Raw genomic sequence first — 13722 nt, 5'->3', positions numbered from 1 at the left:
GTCGCCGGGGCGGCAAACGTCCGCCCGGGGCCCTAGGCGGGCGGAGGCAGCTGTGGTTGACGTGCGGGGGGCCGGTGACGCAGTTGCCGGGCGCTGGGACGCGGCGTGCGGAGCCGGCCGGTGTGGGCAGGCACCCGGCCTAAGCGCGGCAACGGGACAGCACCTACCTTCCCGGCTTCGGGTCCGGGAGTACGGGGCGCGGAGCCGCCGGAGAGCTGCCTCCCTCCTTCCTCCTCCCCTCGCCCCCGCCCCGCGGCGCGACACACAATACTCGCCGGAAGCGGAAGCGGCGCTGCGCGGAGACTCGTGTCAGTGGAAGCCGGGGTATCGGCGGGTTAACGCGCGAGGGCCTAGCGGTGCCTGCGGAAGAGGAAGGAGCGGGGCCGGAGTTGAGGACCAGCAGGAGTCGTCAAGGGTGAGAAGGTTCGCGGAGCTGCAGGTAGCTGAAATGCCGGCGTCCAGATGACCTGAGGACTCCTCCGGAGATAGAGGACCGCGCATGCGCGTGATGGAAAGCTGAAGCCCATTGCTCGCTGGGCGTCGTACCGCCCAGGTTGGCGGAGCTGTTCTGTCCAGGTTGCGGGCCTGGACTCTGGCCAGGCGATGCTGATCCTGGTGAGGCTGGAAGTTGTCGAGGCCCAGATTGTGGGCTTTCGGCCACACTTTTCCTCTCTTCGGGTCAGTCTGGGGAAAGGATGGTTATTTTAGGCGGTGGCCAATTGCGTGGCGGACCTGCGGTCTCAGCTGGCACGTCACTTCCGACTAGTTCAGATTTAGCCTTTTAATGTTTAAGGAGCAGGTAGGCTCTTCCCATGGCAGGCTTCAGATGCCCCCTTGTTGCCCCTTCTTGGCGAGCTTTATCGAAATTGACTGCCTCTTCTGGGATGGAAGCTACTAGAGCGGATATCGCGACTCTGCTGCTCATCTTTATATCCTTACCTTCTCGCACGGTGTCCAACCGCCCCAGGCGCTCAGTAAAACTTAACCGGGTGAGCGCCAAGGCCCATTCTTTCCAATTTTAGGGCTGACTTAAGTTCTTCCATAATAGCAGACGATACTTGCGAGGGAGACACAAGACTTTTGCATCATGGTTTCTCTGCTTTGCTCTCCCGCGGCTGGATCTTCGAAGATCTGAGTTTGGAAGAAGTGAGGCAAGGGGAAGTCTGCTGGTTGAGGTAGGTGGAGTTGGGGAGGAGTTAATGCTGGGAGGGGTGTGACAATGCTGGTAGCAAAGGTAGTTTGCCTCTTCTGCCTTCCATAGTAGCAAGCAGAATGTTTGAAAGAGATAAGCAAATGTTAATGTTTAGGGAAAAAGTGGTTCTATTGTTCCTGTGTAAGTTTTGTGATTCTGCTTTCAAACACCGTGTTGTATTTAACCTCCTGTCAGAAACTATTATTGCAGAAAACAACATCACATTTCCAAGGTGTAAAGATTTTAGCATCACACATGCTAGTTACAATAGGCCTATTTTTTTCTGACCTTCCTTTTCTTCTTCTTGCTCTCCCTTGGCTTCTGTCTCTGTGTCTGTCTCTGGTAGCTAACAACTTGAAGATTAAACTCGAGAAAAATACATTTATTAACTTTTTTTCTGCGTTGCTAGTTTGGCTACTAGGGATTATAACAGCAGTACATAAACACCTGAATTCATAGGTAAGGTAGTTTGAAAGACATTAATTGGGCAGTCAGTCTTGATTTAGGTTTGACTTGGAGGGATTGCGAGGCAGCTGAGATTTGAGTTCTGGTTTTGATATGTTAATTTGTAACATTTAAATTTGTAAGCCCTTCTTTCTGGCTTCCTGTTCATAGGGGACCAGGAATACGTTTAAGGAAATTACCAGAGGTTGTGCATTCCTAAAGACTATTAAGAATGGGCTTGTCTGGAGACAGATTATTAAGGGAATTTTATACTGAATATGGAAGGAAAAAGGGGAGAATGTTTTGGTAAAATTAAAAAAAAATTATGAAGATTATGTAGTATGATATAGAACAGAGGTTGGCAAATTTTTCCTATAAAGAGAATGTGTTTTTGTCCTTTCATCCCATACTCAACTGTCTTTATAATGTAAAAACATCATTAGATAATATGAATAAAATATAATATGATGAAATGAATGAGCTTGGCTGTGTTTCAATAAAACTTTGTGGATGCTGAAATTTGAATTTCATATAATTTTCATGTGTCACAAGACATTTTCTTTTTCACTCCTTAAAAATATAAAAATGATTTTTAGCTTCCAGGACATACAAAGGCAGATAGTGGACCATAGTGATCCACTGAATAATAGTGAAGTATTCCATATTTTTCAAGAGAGAATAATTGGGAAAGAGGGTAAACATGGTGCTGTGATCTGTTATTTCCATCTGTCTCTTTATTTACATACAAAATAATAAAAGAATTTTGAGATTCTAACACAAATTTGTTTTGTCCTTTGGAACTTGATCACCTGGATTTGTAACTGTACCAAGATACAAGTATATTTTTAAATAAAGAAGGGTATTCCTTTAAAATTAAAAAGGGATTTTAGTTCAGGAAAACTGGAATAACACACTGAGTCTTAATGCTGATTTATACCAAGAGATTTCTAACACAGGAATAGACAAAAATGAACTATACTAATGAGATGAAAGGTAACTTTTAAAATTTAAATATATGGTGTAAATATTGTTTTTATATCAGGAAAGGAAAACAGGAGAGATGAAGCCATTGGATTTTTTATAGAAAGATACATGAGCTGTGAGGGTAAATAACTGGCTAAGGTGGAAAAGGTGAGGTGGAAAAGGTGAGATGGAGGTGGGTAGGGCTTAACTATCCAGACTTTGAGATTCTTATTCAGGAAAAGGCAAAGCATCTCATGTCCCCCTACCATTTTGTTCTGTTATGCTCGAATTCGGGACCCCCAAAAGACCACTAGAGACCAAGATTGATGTAAGCAGCAAAGAGGTGTTTATTGCGAACTAGCTCCGTCCTCTGCACGCACACAGCAACTGGTAACGCTGAGAGGCCCCAGCCCAGGGTTTGCAGCAGTTTTATACACTCTTTGGGGGAAAGCAGGGACTTCACATACATCATAGCATCTCTTAGGAAATTATCACACTGCGGGAAAATCATAAAACAACTCTGAAAATATGATTAGTACATTCACTGGCAGGAACAAGTTGGGTAAGGGTGATTGGTTAGTACAAGAGGGGGATTCCTTTGAACTGATTGGTTTAAGCCACGAGGGGAGTACTGCTGAACTACATGGTTTCCCAACATGTTATCAACCACCATAATCTACTGGGAGGGTCATCTGGCATCCCAGGTATTTTCCCTGTTTCATGCTGATTGGTGGCTGCTAGGAGGTTGCTATGGGTCCCCACCTAGCCTGACTGAGTCAGGGATACCTGCCACAGGCAGATCTCTCCTGTTATTTGTAGATAACAACTCAGCAGGGTGGGTATGTGCCTAGGAGTGCTCTGTGGGTCTTTCCAAGGACAAGGGTCACGCCCCCCTTCCTTGGACAGTCTGCTCTGAGGCAGAGGCTGGTTTTTCAGTGCTTTTATTATGAAATATTACAAATGTACAGAAAAGCCATCTTCAGTTTGATTTTTATACTTACTTCAAACTTGCTATCTTTTTAGGTCAGTGACATAGAACCACATCATTGTTTTTCAAGTCTGTATTGTCATGCCATTATATTAGCAGGATAAATTTTTGGAAGTTGGACTGCTGGTTCAGGAGATGTGGAATCTTAAAATTCTAGTACATCCTTTCAGTTTCGTTTCCCATCTAGCACATCATTCAGTTTTGTGTATGCATCTGTTTATACATAAACTAGTATATTATGAGACAGATTAATCCCCTCTTGTCTGTGGTTTCACTTTCTGTTTTTCATTTATCTGTGGGCAAATGTGGTCTGAAATTATTACATGGAAAATTCTAGAAATAATGTTTCAAATTGTGTATCATTCTGAATAGTTGATGAAATTTCATGTTGTCTTGTTCCCAGGGCATGTGAATTATCCATATGACATGTATACCGCATGGACTACCCACCCCATTAGTCACTTACTAGTCACCTCAGTTATTGGATTAACAGAGGAGTGTGACATTGTAAAAGTTATATGTAAGTAATCCTTGCTTTACTTAATAATGGCCACAAAATGCTTCATTTAAATGAAAATGTGGAAGTTCTCAACTTACTAAGAAACAAAAGGAGCAAGATCCAATGCTTAGGTTGCTAACATTCATAGTAAGATGGAATCCTCTGAAATTTTTTTTTATAAATTTTTTTTTGTTGTTGTTGGAGATGGACACAATACCTTTGCTTTATTTATTTATTTTTACGTGGTGTTGAGGATTGAACCCGGTGCTTCACAGTTGCCAGGCAAGCGCTTTACCACTGAGCCATAACCCCAGCCCCTCCTGAACTTTTTTTTTAATATTTATTTTTTAGTTTTAAGTGGACACAATATCTTTATTTTACATTTATGTGGTGTTGAGGATTGAACCCGGTGCTTCACAGTTGCCAGGCGCTTCACAGTTGCCAGGCAAGAGCTTTACCACGGAGCCATAACCCCAGCTCCTCCTGAACTTTTGAAGAAGCAAAATTCCTGCTACTTTTACTTTTGCATCTCAATCTTCAAAATTTCAGCCACAGCGTGTGTTAAGTGCTTAATTAAGGTGGAAAAGGCATTAGATTTGTGATGGAAGACATGAATGGGAAACGTGATTAAAGGCAATGTGTTCAGCCAGAGCACTGATCTTATATGAACACTTGAGCAAGGGGATCCCCTGAAAGGAGTGATATCATGGGGTTTTATCCACTGGGGGTCTTGGAGCATATGGAACATATCCCGTCCCCTAATAAGGAGAGGGCAACTGTCATCTGTTTACCTGCAGGGGATCTAGTGATGATGTTTTCATATTAAAATGTATTCATTTATTATTTTTTCACACTTTTATTGGTAGATAGGAATTTACTTAGTTTCCTATTGACTGTTACTTCATTTTCATTTCTGCTTTAGTTTTTTTTTCTATTTTCTTTTTGTTGCTACAGCAGTGTTACAATAAAGATTCCCCTGAACATATGTGTGTTGGATTTATTTCTGTGAGAAAGATTCTTGTTGGAGTGTATTACATATTTCTAGTTGTAATACATGTTGCCATATTGCTTTTTCAGAAGGCTGTTCACTTTTACATTTCCTGACAGTAGTGTATGAGCCTGGCCCCTTCCCACCTCCCCAGCCGAGATAGGTATTATCTGTATTTTGTTGTTGTTGTTTGTTTGCTTGATATTGATGTCTATGTTTTTATTTTTTCTACAGCTAGTAAAGAGAAGTGTTAGTTGCTTGAATTGCATTTTCTCTTTAGTAATTAAAAATTTTATTTTTTAGTTGTAGATGGGCACAAAACTTTTATTTTTATTTATGTGGTGCTGAGGATCGAACCCAGTGCCCCACGCATGCCAGGCAAGAGCTCTACCACTGTGAGGATGGCCTTAGGCCTGAGCCTAAGCAACTCCATTCTAAAATTTATTTTTAAAAACTCCAGTTTGAAACCTCTAGTCTTACTAGGCATGCCTAATGGAGTCCTCCAGTGTGGCCTTCAGGCACAAACAAGTCACTTCTCACCCTGATAAACTCAATAGTGAAGCCTCGGTAGGCTGTCTAAGAGGGAAATGTGAAAAGATCAGGGTGGGGATGACAAGACCAGATGTTTTAACCCCAGGATAAATGATATCACTGAGAAATCCCATGGCATCTGATAAAGGATTGAAAGGGGGGGTCAAATGCCCCCAAATTTGGTATAAATAATAGAGCAAATGAACAGACATTCAGCCAGCTGATAATGATGCCCTCATGCTTAGAGCCTGACTAGGACGTGGACTGACATCCCAACACTTTTCATCATTTGCTGATCCTCTGCATTTTCCTCACCGCTCTCAAACTCTACAGCCACATCTTGACCCTGGTGAGAGCTGCAACTTCTTCCTACTCTCTCTTCTCTGGAGGCTGTCAGCTCCACCCCAGGAGAAGCCTACCTAAATTCCTGATCTGATCACCATCGTCTAAGTGAGTGTGTGTCTTCTGGGCTTAAAGCCTAAGGCTTAAGACTTTTGATCTGACACTTGAACTTAGCATGCAGAGGGAAAGTCTGTCATTAGCCTGTCATGATTGTGTTTGCAGTGCTTAAAATTAATTAATCTAGAATTGTTTGCTGTGAATTAATTAATCTAGAATTGTTTGCTATGAATTGATTATGTCTGTTGCAGTGCCCAGCATTAAGGATTGTCATTTTCTTGATTAAGAACCTATAGAGTGAAATTGTATTGAGTGATTTGAGTGAAGAAAGCATTGAAAAGGGCAGAAGCGCAGGAACATTCTGTATTTTCCCCCCTGGACTGCATAAGTTGCACCTTTTGCCCATTGAGACAGCCACTGAGCCAGAACCCCAGCCCCTTTTTAGTAATTTTTGATTTTGTCACTTACACTTGTTTTTCTCTGCATTTCCAGTTTTGTCCTTTCTTGGAGGAGAGTTGGTTTGGGTTGTTGTTTTTCTTATCACTTTACATACATGTGTGTCCCCATTAAGAAATGTATTTCTTGGGGCTGGGGTTGTGGCTCAGTGGTAGAGCACTTGCCTAGCATGCATGATGCACTTGGTTCAATCTTTGGCACCACATTAAAAAAAAAAACAAACAAAAAAACTAAATAAACAAAATAAAGATATTGTGTCCATCGAGAACTAAAAAAATTTTTTTTTAAAAAAGAAATCTATTTTTAAGAGTTTTTTAAATTATATTTTTTATTTTTTATATTTTGCCTTCATTTAAAAAAAAAAGTATGATGTAAAGAGCAGTGCTATCAAATTCTCCAAAGAAAATTTGTCTTGAGTTCCAAGTCTTTATTGTAAGTGTCTTCTATGGTATACAAAGGAAAATAAAAGTGAAATATAATTACAAAGTAAAAAGACAGGTGAAATATAATATGGCTGTTCTCTTTCAGTCAGTTTTGTGACTGTTACTTCTTAATCTATGAATTTGGACTGTGGTAGCTCATGTTTTGCTTTGTGAACATGTATTATGATTTCTGCACTTTCCTACATGTACTTAAATATACAGGTTTCTGAAAAATTCCTTGGAAGATTTTAAAAAAACACCTCCTCTTAGCACAAAACTACTGTAATAAACAGCTGATTGCCTCAGAAGCCATTACAAGTTTTACTGTTTACAACCTGTCCTTTAGTGTAGACATCAAGTAAACTCAGTGCTGTTTAGTAGTATTAAAGAAAATATTGAATGCTCTCCTCATAATAACACTGGAGATTTTTCAAAGTGAGTTGGTATTAGGGAGCTTTTGGTGATCTTGACTGGGAGTGAGATGATGAAAATGGGTGTTTTCTTAATTTCTTAGAAATGGCTAGCCAAATGGTTAGTAGAAAGAAGAGACCAGAGGCAGAGATACACAATGTGAAATGATGGAATGCCTGAATTAGACTCAAAGTCAAAATTACTACCAAAGAAGCCAGGCCTATGTGTGGGGGAGCAGTCGCAGAAGATTGGTGTGGCTCTGCAGAGGAATGTTGGAAGGTGGTAGTCCAGGAGGCCCTCTCTGCTTTGCTTGCCTTTTTTTCCTTCTGTGAGATTTTATGTGCATAGGATTGGTATTTGGCAGAGAGAGAGAGAGAAGTAGGAGAGAAGCAGTGTAAGTGGAAAGGTAAAACTGGAACAGGAGGAGAAAATAAGAGAGACAAAAACCTACCAAGTAATAACAGCTATATAATATATATGATGCTTTATGGTGTAATGAAAGATATAAAACTTGAAGTCTGACCACCAGTAGTTGAAATCTAGAAAGTCTATTTCCTAATTTTCTGACTTTAAACAAATTACTTAATTTTTCCAAACTTCACTTTTTTTTTTTCTAAATCTGTGAACATAGATGTGATTTTCTATAAAGAAATGGTTCAATTAATACCAGATTTATTGTGTGGAACTTGAATTACTTATAGTTTGCTATCACATTCTAAGGTAACCTATCATTTCATAAGTTTCTGTAAATTTTATTTCGTGTAGGCTAGCTGCACCCAAGATGCATGATGATGAAATTATAATTGAATTTCTTCTGGAAAACAATGCTTGCATGCAGAATCAGTATCAAAGAAATCTGCAATGAAAAATCCAGAAAAAGTTGTTTAATTTTATTAAAATGCTTTCAGGTCCAGGGTTTGGGGGAATTTAGAGGAAGACTCCTTCCTTTGAAGTTTTTCTATCTTGGGGCTGGAGATGTGACTCAGTGCTTTCCAAGCAAGTATAAGGAGTTGACACAACAAACAAACAAACAAAACAAACCCTGCAAACTTTCTGAAGTTTTTCTATATTTGTGAATGTTTCATGTAGTTAGTCAAACTGAAACTTGAACATGGAATTTTGATAGTCTTGCCTGCCTTTGTCCAACTTATTCCTACCAACACCATCTTCAGGTGAAAATTCATGTAATTGCAGGGGTGGATATTCTGACACATGTTGTCAAGCTTGGCTCTTCCTCTGTCTGGTGATTTGTACAATCTTTGATTTCATCTTCATATGGATAAGATATCTGGCAAAATCAGAAAAGCCTGTCGATGAGTTTTGTTTCCAAATCCAAGCATTAGTACTTTTGCCAAGAGTGATTGCTTCTGTTTGAAAAAGAAAAGGGTGGTGGTAGGAAAGATTGCTGGTTATCTCTCAATACCTTTCTTCCTCTTCTTCCCTAATAAAATAATTTTTATCTGGATGTATGGCTGACTGAAATAAAATTTACTATTTTCTGTATCTCATGCAACCAAGAGTGGCCCTGTGATTGGCTAGTGAGTGAACAGAATCAAGTATTTAGATTCAGGTGATGCTTCCTTCCTCTTCCCACTGTTTGGGATGCAGGTGTGGTAGGCCATTTTGGACCAAATAGATGTGAGCAATCCTGAAGGCAGCAATTCCCAAACTTTGCTGCCCATTAAAATTATCTATGGGGTTTTAAAAAATCCTTTGCTGGATGTGGTGGCAGGAGGCTTGAGGCAGGAGGATCGCTTGAGTCCAGATTTTGAGACCATCTTGGGAAACATAGTGAGACCCTGTCCAAAAATAAATAGCCAACCAATCAATAACTTAACCAATGTTGTCAGGTGCGGTGGCTTATGCCTGTAATCCCAGTGGCTGGAGAGGCGGAGGCAGGATTTCAAGTTTGAAGCCGTTCTCAGCAATTTAGGGAGGTGCTAAGCAACTCAGTGAGACCTTGTCTCTAATAAAATATAAAATAGGGCTAGGGATGTGGCTCAGTGGTTGAGTGCCCCTGAATTCAATCCCTGGTACCCCCAAACAAAAAATACAAAAATAACTTACCCGATGTTGAGGTCACACCTTCTATCAATCAAACGAGAAGGATTGGACCAGACATTCTCACTTTAAAAAATCTCCATGTGATTCCTAGGTGCAGCAAAATTGAAAACAGCTGCCTTTGGAGTTCTAGAGCAAGAACATTAAAGTCAATATTGCTGACAGCATACCAGCCCAGACCTTCCTATTATAAAACCATCACAGGTCAGAGAGTAGCCTGTTGTTTGGAATTAAGTTATAACAACTGAACCTATGTAGCAGCTAATAAACATGGGTCAGAATAATCTTGTTGCCATGTTTTGCTTATTTTCCACATATTCACAAGTGGGATTTTTTTGGAGATACCTTGGTCATACTTCCTTAGTATAATACATCTTAGGTTAATCCATATTGTGGCATGCATCATTAGTTCATTCCTTCTTTTTGCTAGTATAGTGTTTATCCATTTACCAGTTGAAGGGCATTTGAGTGGCTTCCAGTTTGGGACTTGCTTTGGTTTGGGTATGGTATGAGTGTCCTTCAGGGTATATTGTGATTGAAACCTTGGTCCCTGGGGTGGTGTTTTTGGGAAGTGAAACAACCTTTGGGAGGTAGAGCCTAGTGGGCAGGCCTTAAGTTATAGCCAGGAGGTGGCTGGATAGGTAGTTCTTGTGGGACTTTGAGAGGGTTGGAAAAGCCTGAATTTGGCTCTCCCACCTTTTGCTTTCTGGCTCAAGATATAACCTTGCTCCTGCTGGTGCTTCTGTTGTTGCTCTTTGCCACAATGTGGCACAGCCAAGGGGTGGCCTTTGCCACAGAGCCTGTGCTGTTTTTTTTTTATTTGGACATTAAACCTCTGTAATTGTGAACTAAATAAACCTTTCTTCACAAGTAGCTTGTATTAGGTATTTCAGTATAGTGTTGAAAGGCTGACTAATACAGGGCTGTTTTGAATAAAGCCATTATTAATACTGACTTAGGTTTTTGGGTGAATGTTAATGTTTAAAAAGTTATCTTAGATGCCTAGGTGTGGGATTACTGAGTTTGATAAGCTTCATAAGAAATTGCTAAACTGTCACTGTGCCTGTAATGTTTTGCATTCCTACCAGCAACATATAACAGTATATCTGTGCCATAGTTGGGATAGTCATTTTCTCGCCTTTTTTTCTGCTTTAATATGTGATTATTTACCATTCATATATCTTTTTTGGTGAATGCTGAGGTATTTTGTCTTTAAAATTTTTTTGCTTTTGTTTTTGAGTTTTGAGAGTGCTTTATACAGTCTAGGTATGAGTCCTTTATTGGATAGATGTTTTGAGATACTTTGTCCAAGGTGTAGTATGCTTTTTTATTTTATTTTTTTTGGTACCAGGGATTGAACCCAAGGGCACTCTGCCACTGAGCCCCATCTGCAGCTCTGTTTTGTATTTATTTAGAGACACAGTCTCACTAAGTTGCTTAGTGCCTCGCCATTGCTGAAGCTGGCTTTGAACTTGTGATCTCTTGTGATCGTCTGTCTCAGCCTACAGGGCTGCTGGGATTATAGTTGTGTGCCCAGCTTTATTCTTTTTATAATATCTTTTGAAGAGGCAGACATTTTTAATTGTGATGAACTACAGCTTATTTTTTCCTTCTAGTATTTAACAAATGTTTAATCCTGAATTATAAACAATTTCTCCTAGGAATTTTGTAGTTTTAGGTTTACATTTAGGTCTATAATGCATTCTGTGCTATCTGTTTACCTGACATATTGCAGAAGGGCTCTGTTGAGGTTCATTTTATTTTTATTTTTTGCATATCTATAGTTGCTTTAGCACCATGTGATAAAGACTATCCTTTCTCCATATGTGGGTTTAAAAAAAAAAAAAATCTCTGTTCCATCAATGCTTTTGCTACTAGCACAATGTCTAGAATACTGCAGATTTAAAATAAATGTTTAAATTAATATGTGTCCCCCAACTTTTTATATTTTCAATGATGTTTCCCCTATTTTATTTTTTAAAAAATATTTATCTTTTTTTTAGGTGTAGTTGGACACAATGCCTTCATTTTATTTATATATTTTTATGTGGTGCTGGGATCAAACCCAGGGCCTCACACATGCTAGGCGAGCGCCCTATAGCTGAGCTACAACCCAGCCCTTGTTTCTCCTATTTTAATTCCTTTACCTTTCCATAGAAATTGTGAAATCTGCTTATTAATTTCTAAAAGAAATCCTAAGGGACTTATGAGTATCTATAAAAAAATGCTGGGAACCTGTAAATCAATTTAGAGAGAATTGTCAGCTAAACAATTAAGCCTTCCAATGTATGAACATAGTATACCTCATCTTTTATGTAGGCTTTCCTTGAAATTTTTCCCATGATTTTTTTTAATATTGTTAGTCTATGGATGCTACCCATATTTTATTTATTTATAAGTATTTTGTGAAAAACTGGTATATTTTTGATGCTATTGTAAATCGTTCTTTAAGTATTTTAAATTGTTCATTGCCAGGATGTAGAAATGCAGTTGCATTTTGTAGATTGACCTTAGTTCTGTAATCTTGCTTATTCCAGTAGCTTTTTCAATAGTTTCTTTGAGATTGCTAGGTAGGTACTCATGTTTCCTGCAAATAGGAACCAGTCTTATTTTTTCTTTTCTTATCTTGATGCTGTTTTTTTTTTTCCTTGCCTTTTTGCACTAAACTTTTTCCTTCAATACAACATAAATGGTAGGAGCAGGCACCCTTGCCTTATTCCTGACCTTGGGAGGAAACTTTAGACTTGTAGCGTTAAGTGTGATATAAGCTATTGATTTTTTGTAGATGCCTTTCTATCAATTTTAGGAAGTTTTTTTCTGTTTCTAGTTTGCTGAGAGTTTTATCATGAGTAAATATTGAATTTCATCAAATGTTCATAATGCATTAATTGATATGATACTTTTTCTTATGATTTATTAATTGTGAATTATATTGATTGAACTGCTTTGATTTTGAAGGATAAATCCTACTGAAGTATGAGGAATTGTTTTCATAATTGCTGGGCTCTGCTCGATAGGTTTTTGTTGAGAATCCTTGGCTTCTGTGGTTTATTTTTTAATTTTTAATTTTTTTTGTGATGTCTTGCATCAGAATAATGCTGACCTTATGAAATTAATTGGGAAATATTCCCTTGCCCTCATCCCCATTCTGTTTTCTGGAAGAGATTGTGTAGAATTGGTATTATTTTTTGTTTAAATGTTAGAATTCTTGGAAAGCCTTTTATCTTTTGTTTCTTAGATGAGAAATAGCTATGTGGTACTCTCCCTTTTTTGCTCTGACAGCATTTCCCCTCCTTCAGTTCTGTATCTTCTGTGACCTCCTTTCCTGTCTCCCATCTTTTTCCTGAGTACCCTGTGGAGGTTTGTGGAGGAAAACCTGCAAGTGGGTATGAACTACCCTTTTACCTGTTGCTCCTAAGAGTTTTTTTTTTTTTTTTCATGTTGTCCTTTAGCAGTTCATAAAGACTTTTAGCTAAATACTTCTGATCCACTTGTATGGTGGCCCCATTTTCCATTGTGCTCTGCCTCCTGTGAGCACAATGGAAAATGTGCTCACATCCTGTCTCTTTTAGATTTGAGGCTACTTGGGTAGCTTTCTGAGATTTTAAGAAAAATTATTATTATTTTTTTTTTCAATTGTTTGGCTTTTTATTGTCATCAGGACAGTTAGCAGTGTTACTAGCTTTCTACATCTGCAGTGGAAGCCAGAAATGAAAACCAATTTGTTTTGGTGTCCTATCATAGATAGTTCTGATGTTTCTCAGTACAGGGCTTAAATTTCATAGAAATGGGTATTTCCTGAGCTTGATAAGTGTCTTCACATTCAAGACGTCGTATCAGTGTAGAGTTCTTTAATAGTGCTACCAGCCTTCTTTTTTATTATTCCTTGTAGTACCTGGATTGAACCCAGGGGCACTGTTCCACTGAGCTACCTGCCATCCCTTTTATTCTTTTATTTTGAGACAGGGTCTTGCTAAGTTGCTGAGGTTAGCCTCAATTGTGCAATTCTTCTGGCTCAGCCTCCCGAGTAGCCGGGATTACAGATGTGGGCCACTGTGCCCAGTGCTGCCAGCCTTCTTGACTGAAATGTATTATTGAGTTTTATTTATGTACCCTGAAACTTTACTCATGAGTCATATATTGCTTGGATCAGGCAGTTCTTTTAAGATTTCTTGCAAGATCTTTGCCTCATTTTTACTGCTAAATTCTGTAGTCTTTGGCTAGATAATTCTTATTCCTAAATAATCATGTGGCTGAACTGAACTAGACAGTCTCCAGATGAAGGGATTTTCAGATATGGTTTGCCAACTTTCCCCAAACCTTGGGTAGAGATGTGCCTGCCTGTTCCTACTTATACCATTGTAATGA

At 39.2% G+C, this 13722-nt stretch overlaps 1 protein-coding gene and 1 long non-coding RNA gene across 3 annotated transcripts in view; one reads left to right on the top strand and one right to left on the bottom strand.

The window, feature by feature from the left end:
• Positions 1–1127, bottom strand: part of Trim39 (tripartite motif containing 39) — a 15122-nt gene extending 13995 nt beyond the window's left edge. Inside the window, exons 1-2 of one of the 2 annotated variants that reach the window (XM_048805944.1) lie at positions 940–1127; positions 1–684 (exon numbers count right to left, since the gene is read on the bottom strand). The exon at positions 1–684 is cut by the window's left edge and continues 2380 nt beyond it. The gene's annotated coding sequence lies outside the window, so the exon portion shown is untranslated. The other variant, XM_048805943.1, reaches the window with a different exon arrangement.
• Positions 868–13722, top strand: part of LOC125617660 — a 30912-nt gene continuing 18057 nt past the window's right edge. Inside the window, exons 1-3 of the long non-coding RNA XR_007348739.1 lie at positions 868–1175; positions 3991–4107; positions 5851–6055. This is a non-coding gene — a long non-coding RNA (uncharacterized LOC125617660). The remainder of the gene's footprint in view (positions 1176–3990; positions 4108–5850; positions 6056–13722) is intronic.

Source organism: Marmota marmota, unplaced genomic scaffold (assembly GCF_001458135.2).
Source record: "Marmota marmota marmota unplaced genomic scaffold, marMar, whole genome shotgun sequence".
Lineage (NCBI taxonomy): Eukaryota > Metazoa > Chordata > Mammalia > Rodentia > Sciuridae > Marmota > Marmota marmota.
The sequence above is the reverse complement of the archived record's forward strand: the minus strand, read 5'-3'. Positions and strand labels throughout refer to the sequence as shown.